Genomic DNA, 24,511 nt, shown 5'->3' on the forward strand with positions numbered 1-24,511 from the left:
AAAATTTGGTGGCAGGAAGAATTCAGTTTCCTTCACTGAGTGCTAAATCATTCATTTATAGCTGCTTCCATGTTGCCTTCTGTTTTGGTACTCACATTTGCCTTTTCACTATTATCATATTGAAATCAATATGAGGATACAACTTTGTTACTTTTGTCAAATTTGAAAATAAGTAGGCCATTATAATTTACAAAAGGTGTTGCTACACTCTGATCCTTAATAGGAAAGGAGTCCAAAGAGTGGGGATTCATCTTCAAATCTCATTACGGTAAACTTTACTCAAATTCTTTCATTTTATCAAAATTTTGTTATTTTGTTTTTTGGTTTTTTTGGCCACACCACTGGGCTTGTGGGATCTTAGTTCCCAACCAGGGATTGAACCTGGGCCCTAGGCAGTGAGAGCTCGTAGTCCTAACCACTGGACTGCTAGGGAATTCCCTCATTTTATCAAATTCTTTATAATGAGTTCTAAGCTGGGTATAGAATTGTCGCCATTATATATCTTGTGGAAATATATCTCATAAGGTTTTCTGACCAAGAACCATTATTTCCAGTTTCAGTATCTATCAGTAGGGAGGTGGACACCTTCTAACTCTCTACCACTAGTACATGATGTTTGTTCTATGCCCTCCTGTCCCCATGATTCCCAACGAGCACATTGCATAGCAGTGGAATTGATTAAAGTGTTGGGACACCAACGTTATTTAAACAGAGCTTTAGAAAAGCCCTTCCAAGATTGCCATGACATTATTATAAACTCATCTATTAAATTGGACTATATGAAGCTGCTATTTTGTGGATAAAAAAGAATACTTTATTATCCAATTGACACACTTTTGAGAGAGAAAGGAGGAACTATTAATAATTAAGATAGGTATAACTGATACTGTCCAGTCAAAGCAGAATATATGGTCACCCAGTAATAACAGTACCTACTCTTCAGGGTTCTTGTGAAGTTTCAATGACAAAATGTATGTAAAACAGCTGTCATGTGGGAAACATTAAATAAGTGGTATCTGTTTATATTGGTATTTTTCATACTTTCTACTTTGGCCAACAAAGCAGTGAAATCATAGTGACTTGTTTATTCTCTTTTTCTTTTACTAGCTGATGCTACCTCTAGCAATGAGAGGAAAAAGAACTTTATTTAGTTATTCCTACCGTAGTGATTCTCCACCAAAATAAGGGAAATCTGTTTTAAAATTTAAAAAATACCAGATACCCTATCCTGCCTTCTCCACACACCCATCTCCCTAGCTTGATAGTTACTTCCACCAGAAGCTGCTTATACTGAGTGGACTATGTCACAGCTCTTAGGCTTACTGGGGCAGAAAAAAATTGAGAATAACTAATTTATTTGATTAATAATTTCTTGAAAGCAGTGATTTTTCTATTACTTATTCCCTGTGCTTACCATAGTACCCAGCACATAGTAGGAACTACTACTATCAATATCAACATCAATATAATATAATATCAATAAACATTTATTCAGTTAATGAAAGTATGAATAAATGGATCTTAGCAGCTAAAAATCAACATTATGAGGCAGTGGCCTCTAGTATTACTGTGCAACCAATGCCCCACTGTGATAGGGAAATTTCCTAAGCTCCAGCTAGAACTTGTAGGGTCGTAGGATCAAGGAATTCAGGGATTTCTTAGCTGCAGTTGGTGCCAAGTCTGGAACTGTTGGCTACTTAGATTAGTTTTCTGATTTAATTGATTGTAAAAGAAAATAAATTCTATAAGATAATCCACCAATTATCTCAATAAGGCTTTCTACTACATATCCAGCAAATTTGATACATGGAAGTGTCATGTGCAGGTTTAAGTGCTGCCATGTGATATCGACATTGTTTATTAGTATTCAGCATCTTTGTTGGAGTATTACTGAGAATTGTATACAGATATATTTGTTTTATATATGAGAATGGGAAACAGTAATTGTGTGTATCATTTCCAAGTACAGAATTCTAAAGGCCTCGTATTAACCCAGTCATCCTGGCACTTGCTGTCACTTTATAGCTGGACTTGGGACACTGTGCAGGTACACTTGTCTTTTTCTCTCTGTCATCCTTCATGTTGTTTAAGTGCAGGTTAGTTAAAATGGACTTCGCAGGTAACCTCTATTAATAGGATTAACGATTTTAATACCAGAGAAAATGTGTGTCGCATCATTTGCAACCTTTTCCCCCTTTAGGGATTGCATGTTGTTTTAGTCCATGCAGATCAGTGCACAGCTGGTACTATTGCTTTTATTTCTGAGTTTCTCTTCTAAACCTTAGAGTCAGCAGCCCCATGCCTGGGGATGGAGAAAGAGTTGGTAGAAAGCATCACCCTAAAACTGTTCAGACCTGGGGGCCCCTTCTTCACCCCACCAAATTTGGTTCCTTCCCAATGGATAAACCACCTATCATGTGTGAGGGTCTAAGTTGCTACTGTTGAAGCAGGGAGGTTGGTAAAAGCCTATGCCTGTGTGCTGGGTGGGGATTAGAGCAGGGTGCTAAAAACATTCATGGGTGGGCACCTATGGCACCTGGATCTCAGAACTACATGGCAGGGAGGATATATAAATGATAAGTGTTAGGCCTCGCTCATTCCTGAGCTCTAGCCGAATCAGAGACTAATAGGATATTGGTAACTGCCTCCCTGAGCCAAAGAAACAAGAAAGGCTCTTTGTGTTCATGGTCCTTTCTTTCCCTCACTGTCATGTGTAAAACCTACCCAACTTGTTAGTTCTTAGAGGAAAGAGAGACTGGAAATTCACCTTTTTAGATCTATCAAATAAATGATGGATATTAATGAACATAAAAAATTTTCTCCAACTTCAGCTTCTTGTACTAAGAAACTGAGTTAACAAAATCAAAATATTTCTATTTAAAAATTATGACATTCATGTTTATGCTATGAAAATGGTGTAGCACAGGAAAACATAGTCAAGATGTCATAAGCATATCAATAGGAAGGTTTACATGGGATGAATGAAAACCAACAGTACTATGGAACTGATAAAATTTAGCAACACTTAAGGTCAGTTAGTGAATCTGTGCTCAGTAAAAGCTCTTATGAGGGAATGGGTGGGTATCATAGATGACTGATCAAGATTTGTGCATTTTCTTCTGGCGTGGACCATCTTTTCCCAAGTGCCGAGGAATCAGTGCTGTCTTCGTAGAGTTGGAATAATATGGTGCACTCATTTTACACTGAAAAATTTTTGCTTAGGCAGAAATAGTATAACATATCACCGAATTAATCATCGACAGTAGTTTATATTGTTAAAGACAGTTCAGTGTACAAGCCACCAGAGTTATAGAAAAGCCAATACTGCATATTGGATACTGTTATTAATCCCTCTGTTTGACTTCGGGACCAAAGCAAAGAAATACCTCTAAGGCCATGTGGATTCTAATTTCTGCTTCAGTTCCCTACATCCTTTGACACTAGCCATTTTACTTCTCTCCATTTCATTGTGCACTTCTATAAGATTAGGAAGCAATATTAGATAATTGCAAAGCAAACAAACGATTGCATTCATGTTAAATCATCTTTTAGAAGTGTGTGACAAGATTAATACTAATTTAAACATTTGATCAATAAAAAACGATGAATGCTATTTTCTATTGTTTTGTGCATTGTTACAAGTAAAGGGCAATTACATGCCAAGAATAGTAGAAAAAAATATGACTGTGTTAGACATATTCCTGGTTTGAGCAGTGAGATTTCTTATTAAGGAAAGATATTAGAATGCTTTATGAAGTTTATGAACTTGTAATTTGCTCCTGTAATTAGATGAGACTCTGTCAGACCCATCCTTCTACAATTTCATAATTGAGGGGCTTCTGCCTGCAATAGTGTTGAATCAGATATACATATGCTTAATGTACTAACTGTTTTAAAGATTGGCCATGGCTTATGCAAAATGAGAACAATCCTTAGAACATTTTAAAGGCTTCCTGCCACAAATTGCTTTTGCAATTTTCATTTCATTTTTAACTACAAAGTTAAGGCATCTTTAGTTATTTTTATTTTAAATTGCTCCTACTGTTGTTCTCCTCCTAGGAAGTAGCCACTATTCTTTTTCCTTTCTCCTGGCCATTGTAATCTTTCTTACATGAATAAAAACAAAGTGGTTTATTTTAAAAAAGAATTTTTAAATCCTCCCTTGCAGTTGTGGGGAAAATGACTTACCATTATCAAATTGAAAAAGGGATAATGTGGTGCAATGACAAGTGAGTTTTATCAATGAGTGTTTTCCTTGGTGTTCTGGTTTTCCAGAAACTTTTTCTGCTGCATCCTTTAACATCTGTGCTGCAAAAGTTGATTCTGAAAACAAAGTAGATGTGGAAAGTCAGGTGATTGATCAGGCAAAAATTAAAAGTGGGTACCGGTGGCATAATCTCTTATTTTTTGGCCCACAGGAGTCCTGATACAAATTAATTGTTTCTGTGATTCTTAGACCTTCACCAATCAGATGTAAATTATACCATGCATGATTGGCTGCCTTTCCACTTTCGAGTTCCCCATAAAGAGCTGTTGGCCGCCAACTGCTGCAGAGGCACAGTGGAGCAGCATCCTGTCCTTGGCCGCTCTGGGACAACAAACAGAGCAATGGAGCTGACTTGCAACCACAATACCATGCCTGAGGATGCAGCCTGCACCCCTCCAGATTAATTTTTGTTTAGGGCACCAGAGACATTTTTTCATACCAGGTATAATGTTGTCAAACCTTGTGTGGCCAAGGTTTGATCTTTAAACATGGTTTCAGATCAATTTAAGAAGGATGCTAGAGCACAGAGCACCTAGCAGACAGCAAGATTGAATGTGAAATTAATCTCAAGATTGATTAGGGAAAAACAGTATAGATGCCCTCAAAACCAGGTTTCCCAAGATACTTTATGCACCTTTAGAGGCAGCAGTAATAATAATAGCTGAAACTTAATTAAAGTAGCATAAAAGACCTCAGCAAGGAGACCTTGTGACCACATTTGTAGCTGAGTACTGAATTTAGCTTCAAGAAATATGAGATCTACTTTTCATCTCACAGCAATTTACCATTTCAAAAAACTCGTATTAAGGAGGTGATTAGAAGCTGCAGCGTTGCCTTACTCCATATGTAAAGAAAGAAGGGTTTAAAAATGTAGAAGGGCACCTTTTCAAAGAAACATCACAATTAAAATTTAAACATATATTGGGAAATGAGAAAATTGGAATGACCTGGTTATATGAAATGTAGATTTTTCATCTTAAAGCATTCATTCAGATCTTCTTAGACTTGTCTTCACTGTAAATTATTTGTGTTTCAAATTATACACACACACACACACACACACATATATATATATATATATATATATATATATATATATAGCAAATGGTATTTGAAGAAGAAAGTGAATTGGCCCTCAGGGGCCCTTGGAATCAAGGACTAAGATTTCCTGGATTCAGATCTTGGCTTGGCCCCTGTGTGACTTTGACAAATTACTTAACCTCTTCAGTCTTTGGTTTGTTTATCTATAAAATGGACATAATAATAGTTTATATCTCAGTAGACTGTGCAGAATAAATGAGGTAATTTATTTCTAACAGTGCTTGATGCTTAGTAAATGTCAAATGCATGTTATCATTATTATTATTTTATATGTATTATCGCTACCTCATTTAAACCATTAAAAAAGTAAAAATTTCCCTTCTAAGAAATCATTTATTAATTGAAACATGAATACTTTCTTAGATAGGAATACCTTGTAGGTTTCTAGGAACACAATAACTATAAAATACAATTTCTGCTTCTGTAACTTATATCCAATTGCTATCGAGTGGTTCCTCTCTGATCATATTTTCAACTGTCATTTATGGTTAATAATGTTTATTTCACAGTGTTGGAGAATTATAGAAATAAATATTTGAATGAGATGACATTTGTGAAAGTAGTGAAAGTTGGTTCACAGTAGGTTCTAAATAAATATTAGCCTTTTAGATACACACCTGCCTTCTGTATAGGGAAGGGAACCAATGTTTAATGTTCCAAACAAAAAAACCCTATTTTTTACCATACCACTGAAGCTTGATATACTCCCATAAACCATACAAGAATTTCTTTTTATTTTTTATTTTTTTTTGAGGTATGTGGGCCTCTCACTGTTGTGGCCTCTCCCGTTGCAGAGCACAGGCTCCAGATGTGCAGGCTGAACGACCATGGCTCACAGGCCTAGCCGCTTCGTGGCCTGTGGGATCTTCCAGGACCGGGGCACAAACCCATGTCCCCTGCATCAGCAGGCGGACTCTCAAACACTGTGCCACCAGGGAAGCCCAAGAATTCTTTTTTAAACTTTTCTTTTTTGCCCATGACCATTCTCTCCCAAGCACTTTGTGGCCACTACTTGAAGATGCCTGAGTGGTGGTATCCACTATGGTCTCTTACTAGGACCTTACAATGTGTCAGTGGAGACAAGTGGACTCTGAGAAAGGCAGTAGAGTATGTAAAATGCCTCCTGGGTGCATAGGAAATCTTGCTATTATTGGCTGGCTGTTGGGAAGCAAGCACTCATGTTGAGAAATCTCACTTGGCAAGGTACTGCAGGTGGCTTCTTAGAGCTGATGGCAGCCTCCAGCTGACAGCCAACAAGAAAATTAAACTCTCAGTCCTACAACTGCAGGGAACTGAATGCTGCCCCAAACCATGTAATCAGGGAAGGAGATTCTTCTCCAGACTAGTTTTCAGATGAGAACACAGGCTTGGCCAACATCCTGTGAGACTGAACAGAGGACTCAGTTAAGCCATTCCCAGACTTTAGACCCCCAGAAATTGTGAGATAATAAATGTGGTTTTTTAAAAAGCCAATAAGTTTGTGGTAATTTGTCATATAGCAATAGATAAGCAATACAGATTTTTTTCTCATTTAATCTTAAGGCAGAGACTTTGCTTCAAAGGAAAGTGGCTTTTAATTTAGCATGAAAGATTTATTAGATTGAAATTTTCCAAGGTATACCAGGCACATATACAACTGTAGAAAACACACCTGCTTCAGTATCTATACCTAAAAATATGAGTTTGAATCCTCACTCTGCCTCTATTTGGTAGATATATTCTCTCTGAGCCTCAATTTCACTGCCTATAAAATGGTAAAAATGCAGTCTATTTTTTTAGGATTATTCTAAGGATGGCCTGAGTTAGCCAACAAAAAATGTTTAGCATAGTACAAAGTTAATATCAGATGCTCAGTAAATGATGACTGTTTTATTAATAGTATATGGAGACTATCCTGTATTCTTAGGTTTTGTAGAATGCCAGTACATATGGGGAATCAAGGGGTAGATGTGAAAGCAGTAGCCACTGAATACATTCTTACAGTTTTTTGATCATGAAGACTTTTTGCTTTATGATGAAGAGATTTGATCCATTGATGTTTAATATAATGAGACACCATGTGATTATTTAAAAGATTGGTTTTTAAATAAAACCACGAAGAGGGTATTATCTGTTAAGGAAACTTTACTGTGTGAAAATCAAAGTCATGGATTATCAATAGAAGAAAAAAAGACAAAATGGTTAATACCTATTCACAATATTCATCAAAAACTTAACATTTTTTTTTGAAGGACTCACCTGCTCTTTCCCTTCTATACCAGACACTTCTTCAGATCAACAGAGAAACTATTACAAGAAATTCTGACTCTTTTTCTTTCACAAATAATGCAGCAAAACTTTTGTACATTGTACTTTTGAGATGCCAAGGTATTTGGTTTTCACTTTATCGCTGAAATAAGCATTTTATACGTCTTTAAATGGCTTTTTCTTTGGATTGCAATATAACTAATTAAAGGTCCTTTCTTTTAGGAACTAAGATAAAAAATATGTTAATCATAGCAGCCAATAAAATATCTATTCAGTTACTTATTCATTTACTCATCAACACTGTTGAGTATCTTCCTCCTGCCACATACTGTCCCAGGTACTAGGAATGTGGTGGTAAAATACTCTAAACCATAACTTGTACCAATGTCACAGAATTTAAGCATTTTGATATCAACAGTAGTGCAGGCAAGATGAAGGGCCTTTGACTGGCTTACAAAAAGCACTAAGATGTGACATTCAGAGATGCAAGAAGCATCTCTTGTTGTTGGCTTCATTTTATATATTTCCTGAAAGTCAAAGCCGTGCAGGGTAGCATAGTAAAATATAAACAAATGGTAGCATACAAATAAATACACACACACATATTTAATTGAGAGTAACAACTAGATTTTATTAATCAAGATTTTGCTGTAAAACCTGTTGGTTCTTTCCCATTTCCAAATAGTTGCAAAGCAAATAAATGTTAGCCATCCATGCATGATGTCATGATAATCAGTCTTTAAGTTCTGCTTGTTTTTGGTCCTTAGGCATATGAACCTATTTAATTTTCAGAGTTAAGGTTACGAGAAAGGTGTACATTTTATGTAAATATACATAAAATGTACATTTACTGCATATTGGTATGTAAGTATATATGAGTGGAAACAGAGATGCATCACACATATTTCTACAGAGCAGATGGCCGCAGGGGTAATTGGATTCAAAAGGACTGAAGGACATTATAATAGGTTGTATATTCTCAAAATTATCTACTGCCCTTTCCAAATGGCCCCTCCCTGCTAGAGAATTATACTTTTCTATCCCATTGATGTCAGGCTTAGCATGAGATTCGCTTTGGTCAATGTATTGTGTTGAAAATGATGTGAATCACTTCCTTCCTAACGAAAGCTTTAAGAGCCATTTTGCAGCTGTGTATTACTCTTTTCCCCCTAAGTGAGACCACATGTTTCAATTAGCAGTTGTTCCTTCAATGTGGGTTCTTCAATGAAGAAGGTATTGAGGGCTTCCCTGGTGGCGCAGTGGTTGGGAGTCCACCTGCTGATGCAGGGGACATGGGTTCGTGCCCCGGTCCGGGAGGATCCCACATGCCGTGGATGTGGCTGGGCCCGTGAGCCATGGCTGCTTGGCCTGCGCGTCCGGAGCCTGTGCTCGGCGGCAGCAGAGGCCACAACAGTGAGAGGCCCACATACTGCAAAAAAAAAAGAAGATGTTGAGCAGAGCTGTAGCCAACCCACAAGTGATAAATAATGTGAGCAAAAATAAACATTTGTTGTTTTAAGTTATTGAAATTTGGGCTTTTTTTGTTACTTCAGCATAATTTAGTCTAAGCTAGAGTTTACAGACAACTACAATAGCTGAAATTGAATAGTTTCTGTGGGCCAAGAACAATATCTGTTAATTTCAAATTTGTCTCACATGATCTTCACAATAATTCCATGAGGTAGAAATGATCACATTCCCATTAACAACTGAGAAAACTGCAGCTCATCAAATTAGCTCAGGGCTGACTAAGATATATGGAATATGAATAAGAGTAAGTCTGGCTAATTTCTAAGTTTCACCCACAGAGTCCTGTCTCATGGAACTTTAGAATTAGATATCATACAGTGCAATATGTTCATTTTACAAAAGAGTCATCTCAGGTCCTCAGTTGTATATTGTTCCACTACCTAGATATAAAGCTGAAACTTAAACCATTAATCTCTATGAGCTAGAAATCAAACCTATAATCTCACAGTCTAGTACTCCTGTGTGTGTGTGTGTATCTACATATACATATGTAAAATTATACCTTTGTAAATATGGAATATAGGGTACATATATATTTATATGTCTTTTTGATATTAGAACAATAAACCTTTAGATTAAGAATTAGTTCATAACATGTATTTTTACCAATATTATAGTGTAGTACCTAAATAAACAATGAAAATATTTTTGAGTTATTATTTTATATCCTATAGATATAGAGTAATTTTGATTTATATTTTGTGGGCTCTTGGTTATGATATAGTGTCACCTACTATGATTTTCCTTTTACTTGGAGTATAAAAATATAAATAGGATTATCCTATTTCTTAAGACTTGAAATTTGATCTTTTATTGCTTGCTTACTATGTCATTATAATAGGACATTCTCTCTTTTTTCATCCAGATAAAAACATGATTACATTGTATTTAGAGAAATAGTTTAGCTTTATTAAATGAAATATATAAATCCAGTTTTTCTATGTTAGAAATCTACTTAAAAAGAAAAGTTTAAAAATTCCATTTATAAAATCTTGCATTAGTAAACCATGTAAATATATAAATATGCCATAAAGCCTATTAATAGGCATTTTGTTTACATATTTTTATCTCAATTATCTATGCCCACAGGACTCATTCAATCAATTTTTCACTGAGTAGTTTTCAAAATACAATTACTCTTATGGGTAGGACTATGAACAGCAGTGTCATTTACACTATAGTTCACTAATTGCACTTCGAAGCCATTATAATGAATTATACCAGTACATTCTTCAAGAAGATCAGTTAATGCTAATCATTTGTATCACATATATCACTTAGAAGAGATTAATCCATAAAAGTCTTTCCTTTATAGCCTCATTTCTTTTTAATTCTCTTGTAATGCAAGTTATAGCTGTAAATATATACAGCATGTGTTTTCTTAACCTGTTGATCTGTGGACTTTGATTCTAAGTATTGAAATCTAGAGACAAATAATATTTTATGGTAGGAGCAAAATTATTTACTTTGAGATCCTATGTAATAATTATTCTTACATAATTAAATAATTGCTATTTATAGTGATCTGTATTTGGATCAAATTTTAAGAGGCTAAATAAAATCTCATTTCCCCTAAATTTTTTTTTATCATCCTCTTCAGTGTTCCCAGACCATATTTTTACATTTTTCCTATGTTCAAGAAAGCTGGTATTTAATGTGTCTCTTAGTTAAAAATAAGTGACAAGAAGTTTTTTGTTTTTAAACCTACATATAATGGGAAGATTTTACAAATAATGAAGGCATACACTAGATTATAAGCATGCTGTTTTATCATAAAATAATTATAAAATAATTTTGTAGACCCACTATGATGACAGAAGATGACATAAATACATTGACAAAACTGTCAAAAACCTCCTTTAAAATATTACTCCTTGGTGAGAGCAAGATGGCCACTACCAAGCGAGTGTTGCGGACTTGCAGAGGAGGTGGATGACAAAGTTCTTCATGCTGCTTTTATCCCTTTTGGAGACAGCACAGATATCCAGATTCCCCTGGATTAGGAAACAGAAAAGCACCGAGGATTTGCTTTTGTTGCATTTGAGTTGGCAGAGGATGCTGCAGCAGCTGTAGACAACATGAATGAACCTGAGCTGTTTATATGGACAATTCGTGTCAATTTGGCAAAACCCATAAGGATTAAGGAAGGCTCTTCCAGACCAGTTTGGTCCGAGGATGGCTGGTTGAAGAAGTTTTCTGGGAAGACTCTTGAGGAGAATAAAGAAGAAGGGACAGAGCCTCCCAAAGTGGAAACCCAGGAGGCAGAGCCCGCTGTAAAAAAAGCCCAGTCAAACCCTCAGGTGAACATGGACATCAAGACTGAGAACAAGCCAGCAGGCTGAATCCAGATGCTCCTGGGTTCAGGCGTCGTTCCCATGACAGCAGAGAATTTCCGCTGCCCGTGCACCCATGAGAAGGGCTTTGGCTTCAAGGGCAGCAGCTTCCACCATATCATCCCCCAGTTCATGTGCCAGGGCTGCGATTTCACCAACCACAAGGGCACTGGGGCAAGTCCATCTACGGGAGGAAGTTTGACGATGAAAACTTTATTCTCAAACACACAGGACCAGGCCTGCTCTCCATGGCCAACTCAGGCCCAAACACCAACGGTTCCCAGTTCTTCCTGACATGTGACAAGATGGATTGGCTGGACAGCAAGCACGTGGTATTTGGGGAGGTCACGGAAGGCCTGGACGTCTTGTGGCCGATTGAGGCCCAGGGCAGCAAGGACGGGAAATCCAAGCAGAAAGTCATCATCTCCGACTGTGGGGAGTACATGTGAGAGGGCAGCTGTCAGCCCGGGGAACCAGCACTCAAGGTGTCCCATTTGCAGCAAGCAGGGCTTTGTGTCCTGGCCCTTCCTCGGGGTCAGCATGGGGCAGCTCCTCTGCAGGCGTGGCCTGGGCCTCCTCTGGCTCTTCCCCAAGTGTGGCCGTGGGCCCGGGTGCCACCCTCCCCACCGTGGACGGCCGTGCATGGCCTTTCCAGGCCAGGGCCTCTCCTGGGTCCACCAATGTGACTCCTAGACGTTTTCCTTGGTAAAATAAATTATAGTTTTTGTAAAAAAAGAAAATATATACTACTCCTTTCTAAAATTTACCTATTAAGTGGTGTTTTTTTAACTGTTATGGAAATTGAGAAAGGTTCTTATGGGAATTCTTTTTGTTATTGTCACATGTATTATATGAAAAGGTAAGTATAATCTGAACACTGCAGAAGGTGATTCATTATGAAGTATTGATTTTCTATTCAAAACAATATTTTTTAGAAATAATATAATTTCCTCTTAAGGAAAGAAAATTTATGTTGTCTGTTGTCATAATTTGAATTTCTGACCTCATCTTGTAAAATCAGGAGTAGAAGATAAAAAAAAGATGGCTTTGGTGAGACTTTATGAGAGAGAGTGAAAGCTGACAATAATATATGGCTGATACTATATAAAGTTCAGATTCCATACAAGATCGTATTTAATCCTCCGCCAAATAATGCTACTGTCCCCATTTTGTATATAGTGAAACAGGCTCAGAGAAGCAACTTGCCCATTATTACACAGTTGTAAGAGATAGCAGTGGGCTTTAAAACCATTAGCCCTACACCAGAATTGTAATCTCTGCATTATACTGAGTTTTGGTGATGTGGCTATAGCAGGTTATAGTACAAAGCCTACTTGCAAAACTCCATTTTGCTGTATGGAGTTTTACCAATATACAAACTCATGTGTTTCTGTTTGCCTGATATTTGTTACACTTACACAGAGGGAATAGATCAACTTTATTGACTCTTATAAACACCCAGAACTAAGAAAATATTTAGCAGTGTTGTCTCTAAATATCTCATCCTTTTAAGAAAAATGAACACCTTAAAGTGTTACTTTCCAGTTGATATGCTTAATCATACAGTGAAATCTCACTTTAAAATATATCAAATGTGTATTTAAACCAGATTAGTTTCCCCCAAATACCTTATTCTAGTTAAAGCCCAGGAGTAGAACTTCTGTCTCCTAATGCCAGCATTGTATTTCATTCCTTTGCATTTCTGTTGCTACTACCTTATTTTTTTTTAAAATATTGGGATTTAGGATATATGTTGGGTTGTTTTGTTTTAGTTTTGTTAGAAATTCAGAGAAGGAACTATTTTATTCAGCATTCAAATGGAATGCTGGGCATAGAAGTCAGGATTTCAATTTCCAAAAATACAGTGACAGGCAATAGGTTTACCCTTTCATCTTAACCTAAAAATTGGACAAAATACATGAAACAATGGTTTTCAAATTTTGGACAACAGGCAGCACAGGATAATGTTTTTTTTTTTTTCTTTGCTGCATTGGGTCTTCATTGCTGTGCCTGGGCTTTCTCTAGTTGTGGAGAGCGGGGGCTACTGTTTGTTGCAGTGCAGGGGCTTCTCATTACGGTGGCTTCTCTTGTTGCGGAGCACGGGCTCTAGGCACGTAGACTTCAGTAGTTGTGGCACGCAGGTTCAGTAGTTGTGGCTTGCAGGCTCTAGAGGCTCAGTAGTTGTGGCTCACGGACTTAGTTGCTCCATGGCATGTGGGATCTTCCTGGACCAGGGCTCGAACCCGTGTCCCCTGCATTGGAAGGTGGATTCTTAACCACTGTGCCACCAGGGAAGCCCCAGGTTAATGATTCTTGAGAGAAGGGAAACATTGAAGAGAACCCTGTGATTTTCCCAGCTTATTGATTGGAGGCCATTTTCAGGATGCAGACCAGGTAAGGTCAATCCAAACAGAACCTGCTCGTCTTGCTGAGTTGAGGAGACAGCTCAGCAACAGTTGGGGAGCCCAAGACAGCCAGAAATAGTTGGGCAAAATACAACAGAGGAGGAAATGTACCGAGAGGTCCCCCTCAGTCTTTGGTGGGTACTGATCTATGCAGGTAGGTAAGAATACTACCTGAAACCAGAGAAGGAACCACTAGGAAGGAGCAGGCAGAACAATCTTGAGAGCTCACATAGGTCTGGGAATAGTTTTGCATCTCTTACAGCCTGAATGGAAAGAACCCTAACATGTGAGGCATTGAGTAGAGTCCTCACAATGGTATTGCCTTAATAGTGGATCCAAATTGGCCCTAAACTAATGGCTTCCCAGAACCCATACTAAACAAAGCTGAAAAGCAAGACTCAAAGAATCAAACTGATTCTAAATAATTTAATTGTGTCCTAGAACAAAGCTCAACTATATTTAAAGGAATACAGTAAAATCGAGAGCCGAGAAAAGTAAAAAGTAACATGTCTCACTTCTAGTGGAAAATTATCAAGCATGCAAAGAAATAGGTAATGATGACCTATAACTGGGAGAAAATTAACCTGGGAGAAACAGACTGAGAAATGATAGAGATGGTAAAATTAGCAGACAAGGGTTTTAAAACAGTTATTATAAATAAAATCTATATGTTTAAAAAGGGAAAGAAAAGCATGAACATGACAAGTAGAGAAAAGGATGATATAAAAAAGACTGAAACCTCTAGATGAAAAATATAACATCTGAAATGAAAAACACTTTGGCAGGAATTAACAGTAGATTAGACACTAGAGAAGAAAGATCTATTGCTTGAAAACACAGCAATACAAGCCATCTAAAGTGAAACACAGAGAGGAAAAAGACTGAAAAAAAGAGCAGAATATTAATGACAAAAGGGGCAATGATACCATGTAGTCTAATATACATGTAATTGGACTCTCCAAAATAGATGATAGAGCTCAAAAATATTTGAAGGAATAATCATCAAAAATGTTATAAATATACTAAACCCACAGATCGAAGAAGCTTGATGAAGCCCAAATAGAAGAAATATGAAATGCATACAAGTAGTCATTGTAATAAGTTATAACCTCTTTATTCTTTTTTTTTTTTTTTTTGGTACGCGGGCCTCTCACTGTTGTGGCCTCTCCTGTTGCGCTCCGGACGTGCAGTCTCAGCGGCCATGGCTCACGGGCCCAGCCGCTCCGAGGCATGTGGGATCCTCCCGGACTGGGGCACAAACCTGTGTCCCCTGCATCAGCAGGCGGACTCGCAACCAGTGCACCACCAGGGAAGCCCATAACCTCTTTATTCTAAAGAATTATTTAGATTCTATTCCCATTCTGCAAGTGAGGAACCTGAAGTCCAGAATGTTGATTTGCCCACAGTCCACAGTTTGTCTCTCAGGTCCTAGTGGTCAGAGGGCATCCCTTCTTATCCTGGGCTCATTCCTGTGAGGTTTTGCTGGATGCTGGATGGCACCTACAGATTCCAGAGGTCAAGAATATGTAGCTCTACATAGTTTGAGGAATTTCCACATGTTTTATTATCTTTTGCACGGTGAACTGACACTGTGCATACAAGAGGCTGAGTGCTAATGAACAACTAGGAATTGGGGGATAAAATTATTTATAAGTAACATTTGACTTGGAGTCTATGTGGGGAAAATAATAGAATAAGTAGACGAGGAAGAAAACTAGGATTGTTGTTTATTATGCATGATAAAGAAGAAAGAGCAATTTGAGAGAAGTCAATTAATTGAGGAATAAGATTGAAAGCCACAAAGCGAATGATAACAACAGTATACAAAGATAAACTAGTGAATCAAAATCTCTGTAACGAGGATCCACAAATAAAGGGATGATTGATTTAGGCAGCTGTTTTTGTAGAGGTGTTTTTTTTTTCCCCCTTTTACTATTCAGTTTTCCAACATCTATCTAAACTGCATAGCATTATCACTTCTCTATTCTAATCTCTCTCTTACTGCTTAAAATTATCACTCTTTTATTTCAAAATGTGGCTTCTTATCCTTTGATCCACTAATTGACTTTATTACCCTCAAACCCTTCTTGCCTTCGTGTGCTGCCTGATTAAAAAAAAAAATCAACTCATTCCCAATTTTTCACACTCCTCCCTCCCATTTCTTCCCCTTTCCTCTGGATATTTAGAAGCTATAGAGTGCAAAGATTCTACCTCTAAGAGAAATTTCAGTTGTTTCAAACATTGGTCTCATGAGACTCCTTATTAAATGTTGACTATAAAACGTAACTTTTGGAACAAGGACATTATGCCATGAGCAGTTGAGATTTGGGGGGGATATAGGAATTCTACTTTTTTGTGTGTGAGTCAATATTCTAGAAACTTAAATAAAACCTCCAGTATTTTTCTTTTCCAATCACCTTATCACACCAACTTTTCCTAGAATCGGGGATTTTAGAATCTGGAGTTCACAATGGGTATGTGTGTAAAACTCAGAGAACAGAAATTGCATCTTTATTTTCACTAATCTGTAATGATACTTAACATTTCCTTTACTTATGAAATTTGGCAAAAAGCCACAGTGGTGTTTGTAGTACTTATGACTTTAGCCTTAATAGAAATCTTTGATATTTTCATATTATAATTATTATGGATAACTCAAAAATGATTTACCTTCATTACTATTTTAAATTAATGTTATTAGAATTGTTGCTAGATATTATTTAATGAAGGAATAAAGAATGAAATTTTATCTTTTAATAGATAAGTTTATGGCATTGATAGTGATGATGGTTTCATGAGTGTATACTTATTTCCAAACACATTGAGTTGAATGCATTAAATATCTATAGCTTTTTGTATGTTAATCATATCTCAAAGCAGTTAAAAGACTGTTTTGATATCAAAATTTTAATATATTTGGTTTTCTATGTATGTATTTCCTTTCATGAATTTAAAAACACTATCTGAGAAGGGGGACATGGCACAAGACAAACTGAGTCTCCTCTACTAGATACTCTAAAACTCCTGTACTAGATAATGGTACAGTATGATTACAAAGAAAAGGCTGTTTTTGTTTACCTGAGGCACAAGTGCCTGAGGCTACAAGTAGTCAAGTGATTTTCTTCCAAGATGATTCCACTTAGTGCCTCCTGTAAAAGCATTTTCTCAGTTTAGTATTATTTTTTATTGGAGGAAGACTGCAAAACCAGCTTTCTGTCTATCATGATCTAAGGAGCAGAGAGAACTAGTTTAAGTGATAATATGTGCTGCCCAGGGAGAGGTGCCGAACTGTAGAGAACAGAGATCCGAACTGGGAGACAGAAACAGAAGATTCAAGTCTGGGCTCAGACCCTGGGTAGGATATCTTTCCTACAGTTAGTGTTATCCTTAGAATAAAAGAATTTTGTTTGGTGATATTTAAGATGCCTTTTCTTTCTTAAATCACATGGCTCTTCTCAAGAATATTGCTGCTCCATTGAGAGAAACTCCTTTAAAGTCAGGATGAATCTGCTTGCCTTAATCCATCCAGTCCTAGTCCTCCCACCCCTTGACCAATATACCTATGTAGGCTGTCACGTAGTCTCTGTGTGACTGTAGATAAGTGGCTTGATTTCATCTGTGTATCCAGTCTCCTCGTTTGAAAATAATAACAATAATAATAATGACAATAATAATAACCTCTGAGAACAGTAAAGGTTAAATAACATATCACATGTCAAACAAACACCTAGAATGGGATCTGGCACACAAGAAGGTGTTTAATCAACCTTAGACTTCAATTCCTCTTGGAAGAGAGGAAAGATAAATATCTCACCGAAGACCAAACCCCAATACTTTGAAACTTCCACATTGTTTCTTTGATATTGAGCTAACAGGCTTTAGTAAGTGGATTATGTGTATGTGAACATTTGTCCAGAGTGGAACCCAGGGAGTTCCTGCTTGGAGTCTGTCTCTTAGTGATTTATTAAAAATAATCATTAACTTCTCCTCCTCATCCTCCAGCCTCTCTTCTTTTTGTTCTTTTTCTTGAACTTCTTGGGTTAAAAATGCTATTACCGTTTTTTTTACAATGTCTTAAATTTTTAAAAAATGATAGCTCCAGATGGCTGTCATTCATTATGTTGAATAAATATGGCATGGTGATTGTCCCCCAAAAAACTCTATTTCTTTGGTGCCAGTAGAGTGAGTGTGTGTGTGTTATATTCATATACATACATATATATTATTCACATACACCTATATATATATGTGTGTGTATATATATATATATATATATATATAGAGAGAGAGAGAGAGAGAGAGAGAGAGAATATATATACACTAACTAAACTTTCTTCAGCTTGCAGTCAATAATAAGATAAGTTCATTTTATCAGAATACACACTGAAACCATTCATGACAGTTGTTACCAAACTGAACTTGGGTCTGCTCACCTGACACGCAGAAAAGCCAATCCACTGACTGGGAGTTGTGGCAAAGGAATGTACAGAGTTTATTGCAGGGTACCAAGCAAGGAGAACAGGCAACTCATTCTCAAAAGATCTGAACTCTCCCAGGGCTTTCAGGGAAGGGTTTTTAAAGACAGTGTGAGGGAGAGGGTCACAGGGTACATGAGCAGCTTGTGCATAATTCTCTGATTGGTTGATGGTGAGATAACAGGGTAAGGTTTTAGGAATTTCAATCATCAACCTTCTAGTTCCAACCAATCTGAGGTCTACATGCTGGTGGTCAGCATGCAGTCAACTTCCTCCTCCTGGTGGGGGTTTTAGTATCTGCAAAACAACTCAGGAATATGGTTCAGGATATTATCTATAGCCCTTGAGAAGGAACTAAAAGTCCTTGACTTTGTTTTATGGCTAAACAATTATTATTTTGTCTTGCTTGACTGCTTTCTTCTATTTCTGCATTTTCTCACATCTCTGATTAAATTTGCTCTTTGGAACTCAGGGACGGCCTAGGAGGCTAAAGGTTTTCTACAAACAAAAGATGGCAGACATTGGCAGTGGGGGAGTCTATCCCCAGGAAGGCCTTGAAGGGTCCTACTTTGTTTCACAGCCTAAAAATGTAAAAATGCCTGCAGAGAATATGAGCATATTGAATTTCCTTACTTTACTGTTTCTCAGAGTATATCCTAACCAGATGATGTAATCTAATTGTATCAGCCTAGAAATATATAGAATTTTATTTTAACGTTAAAAAGGTCAGTATCTTTGGAACCTAAAATCTTTCCTGTTTTCTTTTCTCTGCTGGAAGCTCATCATCAAAGGATTACAAGATATCTTTAATAAAAAGTAGAATTTTATAAACTTAAATTTACTTATTCTTTTCCATATATAAAGTTCTTTTGATGAATACTCCCTAAATATATGGGAAAGCAATATGTACTTTATTGAATGATAAGTGAAATTTATAGTAATATACTTGATGTGGACATAGATTTATTTTGAGGCAATTTTTTGAACTTTAACTGTTATTGAACATTATATCTTTTAATCACTTCCAAACTTATTCTAATATTTTATTGCTTTACTTCAACCTGAAAATGTTCAAGCTTTCGAATAGTATTCTACTAGCTGCAGAATGAAACCCTGTTATTTTCTGATTCAGCTTGGATTTTTAGAACTTTGTTATCAGATGCATTTTAATTAAAAATTTTAAATTACCCATTATATTCATGGCTCTGTGCCGACCATTTAAGAGAAGATTTTTTTCAAAAGGAATTCTTACTTTTATTCAGCTTCTAAGTTGAGAATATAAATTTACTCCAATAGAATAAATAACACAATTACAAAGTAGCACATCAATGAGTTTAAAACAAAGAAGTAAAAATATGTAATTGATGCTATTACGATTTGGGACCAAATGAGCTTTTTAGTAACGAGAAGGATTTCACTGAGAGTTATGAAGAATCTCCTTGGTTTTTGTTTTATTTTTTGTTTGAATAGGGAATAAAAAAGGCTCAGAAGAGGAGCAACATGCTGCTCAAGGTCACTCAGTAGCTAATGCTAGACCTGAGAATATAACTCAAATATTTTGACTCCTAGTTTGATATCAGATATCCTGGGAGTCTGTGTGAACTGGACATATCTTTCAATGTTGGGTTAACCCACATAAGATTACTTGTAATATGATCATATGAAAGAGACTGGCCAAATCACATTTAGCTCTGAGAAGGAAGAAATTTGAAATTTCTTTAATATAGATAGGCTTATTTAGCAATTCTGTTACAGGAGAGATTCAACAATAATAATGCCACTATTATAATGCCATTTCTGTAATAATAGCACTTCTGTTATAAAACACCATTATTATAGAAATGCTATTATAAGAAAAGCTCTGTTATTTAGAATTGCTTATGCAATAAAAGTGCTAAAAAGGTCTTCTTACATTATAGAAAATTATTGCAAAATTTTCTTGCTTTGCAATGAAATTTTCATTCCAAATATTATTTGATTCTCCTGTAAAATGGCTCTCAGATTTTATTCTGATAACTCTGAGGTCTGGGCCAGATTGCTGTTTAGGACGGGAAATTGCTTGACAGCCAAAGTCGCTTGGTCAAATAAGTCCACTTCCTATTTTTCTGTTTCTATGAGATTGAGGGCATCTGACTTCTTTGCTTTTTCATTCTCAAATACTGTATTCTTTTATTGTCTTTCTAAAAATACTATGTGCCTACCTTTTTATAGAGGGTTCAGGTAGTTTTGTTTCACTAAAGTTAGATAGCTACACTCTTGCTTTTACCTTAATTCTGTTAAACTAAATAAAAACTGAGTGTAATTGATTAGGGCAATAGTAGTTTAAGGTTTAAATTATACCTCACTTATACTTTATAATAGGGTGAATTTTAATAACCTATATGTTGTAGATAGGTAAGTATGAACTGAGGGAAAGGCAAGTTTATAAATACAGAGATGCATTAAAAATATATATATATCTGTATCATCTCACACCGGTCAGAATGGCCATCATCAAAAAATCTACAAAAAATAAATGCTGGAGAAAGTGTGCAGAAAAGGGAACCCTCCTGCACTGTTGGTGGGAATGTAAATTGATACAGCCACTATGGAGAACAATATGGAGGTTCCTTAGAAAACCAAAAATAGAACTACCATCGACCCAGCAATCCCACTACTGGGCATATACCCTGAGAAAACCATCATTCAAAAAGAGTCATGTACCACAATGTTCATTGCAGCTCTATTTACAATAGCCAGGATGTGGAAGCAACCTAAGTGTCCATCAACAGAGGAATGGATAAAGAAGATGTGGCACATATATACAATGGAATATTACTCAACCATAAAAAGAAACGAAATTGAGTTACTTGTAGTGAGGTGGATGGACCTAGAGTCTGTCATACAGAGTGAAGTAAGTCAGAAAGAGAAAAACAAATACCGTATGCTAACACATATATATGGAATCTAAAAAAAAAAAAAAAATTGTCATGAAGAACCTAGGGGCAAGATGGGAATAAAGACATAGACCTACTAGAGTATGGACTTGAGGATACGGGGAGGGGGAAGGGTAAGCTGGAACGAAGTGAGAGAGTGGCATGGACATATATACACTACCAAATGTAAAAGAGATAGCTAGTGGGAAGCAGCCGCATAGCACAGGGAGATCAGCTTGGTGCTTTGTGACCACCTAGAGGGATGGGATAGGGAGGGTGGGAGGGAGACACAAGAGAGAGGAGATATGGGGATATATGTATATGTATAACTGATTCACTTTGTTATAAAGCAGAAACTAACACACCATTGTAAAGCAATTATACTCCAATAAAGATGTTAATATAATATATATATATATATATATATATATCTTAGTGGAGTATTGAAACAATATGTGATTGTTTAGGTTAGGGCTGTTGCTTTTTAGAAAATTATTTATAGGACTTAGTAAAGACAAGCTAGAGTTTTCTTACAATCAACACTATATCACATAGAATCATGGGTTTGCAGGTTTTAAGGAATCTTAATGATTATGCCAGTGGTTTCCATATACTTTTAAATACCAGAAAATACATTTTAAAAATGAAATTTTATTTAGAATCCCCAGCATCCAAACAGATAATTGACATTTTACTAGCCTAAAGTATCATCTATGTTTATGTTTACAATATTTTCTTATTATAAAATCAGTCAATGAGTCTAGTATGACCTGATGATCATACATTTGAAATTGGAGGGTATGTGTGCTGATTGCTCTCCTCTGGCTCCCTCAATGTATAATTTAGTTCTGTATTTTGACTTTGTTGCACAGTATCAGAATATCCTGAGACACACAGATAATTAGTTGCAAATGATAATTTTCCTATAAAAGAGTGCCTTGAAATGTTTCATTCTCTTAAATTAACAGATAAAGAAGTTTGAAAGAGTAGAGGGAGAGAATTTTGGTTTCAAGATTGAATTAGTATCTATAACTCAAAACAGATCACAATTTTTACCCAGAGAATCAGCACCTAGAACTTAAAATACACCCTAAAATTATCTCTAATTCTATGTTTTCAGGACACACTTTATTATATATTCTCTTGTTATTGTACAACGAACTTTTGTCTGTCAGAGAATGTGGGCTGTGTTGATACACCATGTCAGTCAGTGTCTAGCAATTAACTGAATGTGTGGCACACATGTGCTGGGTAAAACATCTGCCAGAACGGTACACAAATGGGATAACTGGTGGCACAGGAGAACATACTGGTATATGGATAATATTTATATTTAACACATTTCAGTGTGTTTTTGAAATTAAAGTTGTGAAAATAGATGAATAAGTATTTCCATGATTAAATATGGGGACTTCCCTGGTGGCTCAGTGTTTAAGAATCCTCCTGCCAGTGCGAGGGACACAGGTTCGAGCCCTGGTCCGGGAAGATCCCACATGCCACGGAGCAACTAAGCCTGTGCGCCACAACTACTGAGCCTAAGCTCTAGAGCTGTGCAGGTGCCACAGCTACTGAAGCCCACGTGCCTAGAGCCTGTGCTCCACAGCAAGAGAAGCCACCGCAGGGAGAAGCCACCACAACGCAATGAAGAGTAGCCCCCGCTCGCCGCAACTAGAGAAAGCGTGCACGCAGCAACGAAGACCCAACCGAGCCATAAATAAATAAATTTATTAAACGAAATGATTAAATTTGAATCACATGTATGAGGATATACTTAAAACACTAAGTTCTTCAGAAAAGTATCTCTAAATCATTAGCCAAATCCAATGATCCATTCAATTTTTTTTCACTAAGTAGTTATCCAGTACCCACGTTAGTATTCCTGTGTCTTAGGGCATTCTATTTTGTCCTTTGGCAACTCTGACCATGAAAAAAATCCGTTTTTACAGTGAGCTGAATCATGTTTTCCTGAGACCTCTACCATATTTCAAGTTCTGTTCCTTGGGATCACACTGAACAAATCTGCATTTTGTCCTTATGATAATCCTTCATATTAGAGGATGATTCTTATATCTTATTTGATTTTCTCCATCTGCATGCCTAATATCCTTAGTTCCTTTAATTATTCTTCAAATAACTTGCTTTGGCTGCCCTTCCTTGTTTCCTTTCTTCCAAATGAATTCCATAGCCTATATGCCCTCTAAGAAATGATACTTAGGCCTGAATACAGACCTGGATGTTGTTTGACTTCATAGGGATTTTGTGATTATTACCCTACTCTCTCTGTATATAAAAAAATTTAAAGTTTCATTGAACTAACAAGATTCCATTAATTATGCTATTTACTCCATTTGATATTATTGCCAAAATTTTTTTTAACATCTTTATAGGAGTATAATTGCTTTGCGATGTTGTGTTAGTTTTGGTTGTATAACAAAGTGAATCAGCTACACGTATACATATATCCCCATATCCCCTCCCTCTTGCATCTCCCTCCCACCCTCCTTATACCACCCCTCTAGGTGGTCACAAAGCACCGAGCTGATCTCCCTGTGCTATGCAGCTGCTTCCCACTAGCTATCTGTTTTACATTTGGTAGTGTATATATGTGAATGCTACTCTCTCACTTCGTCCCAGCTTACCCTTCCCCCTTCCCCCCGTATCCTCAAGTCCATTCTCTACGTCTGTGTCTTTACTCCTGTCCTGCCCCCAGGTTCATCAGAACCACTTTTTTTTTTTTTTTAGATTCCATATATATGTGTTAGCATATGGTGTTTGTTTTTCTCTTTCTGACTTCACTCTGTATAACAGACTCTAGGTCCATCCACCTCATTACAAATAACTCAATTTCGTTTCTTTTTATGGCTGAGTAATATTCCATTGTATATATGTGCCACATCTTCTTTATCCATTCATCTGTTGATGGACACTTAGGTTGCTTCCATGTCCTGGATATTGTAAATAGTGTTGCAATGAACATTGTGGTACATCACTCTTTTTGACTTATGGTTTTCTCAGGGTATATGTCCAGTAGTGGGATTGCTGGGTCATATGGTAGTTCTATTTTTAGTTTTTTGAGGAGCCTCCATACTGTTCTCCATGTGGCTGTATCAATTTACATTCCCACCAACAGTGCAAGAGTGTTCCCTTTTCTCCACACCCTTTCCAGCATTTACTGTTTGTAGATTATTTTTGATTATGGCCATTCTGACTGGTGTGACGTGATACCTCATTGTAGTTT

At 36.7% G+C, this 24,511-nt stretch overlaps 1 pseudogene; it reads left to right on the forward strand.

Annotated features, from left to right (window-relative positions):
* The first annotated feature begins 11,033 nt into the window (after window positions 1–11,033).
* On the forward strand, window positions 11,034–11,927 carry LOC114896112 (annotated as a pseudogene).
* The last annotated feature ends 12,584 nt before the right edge of the window (window positions 11,928–24,511 follow it).

The sequence above is a fragment of the Monodon monoceros genome, unplaced genomic scaffold, assembly GCF_005190385.1.
Source record: "Monodon monoceros isolate NGI ecotype Baffin Bay Population unplaced genomic scaffold, NGI_Narwhal_1 Super_Scaffold_15, whole genome shotgun sequence".
NCBI lineage: Eukaryota > Metazoa > Chordata > Mammalia > Artiodactyla > Monodontidae > Monodon > Monodon monoceros.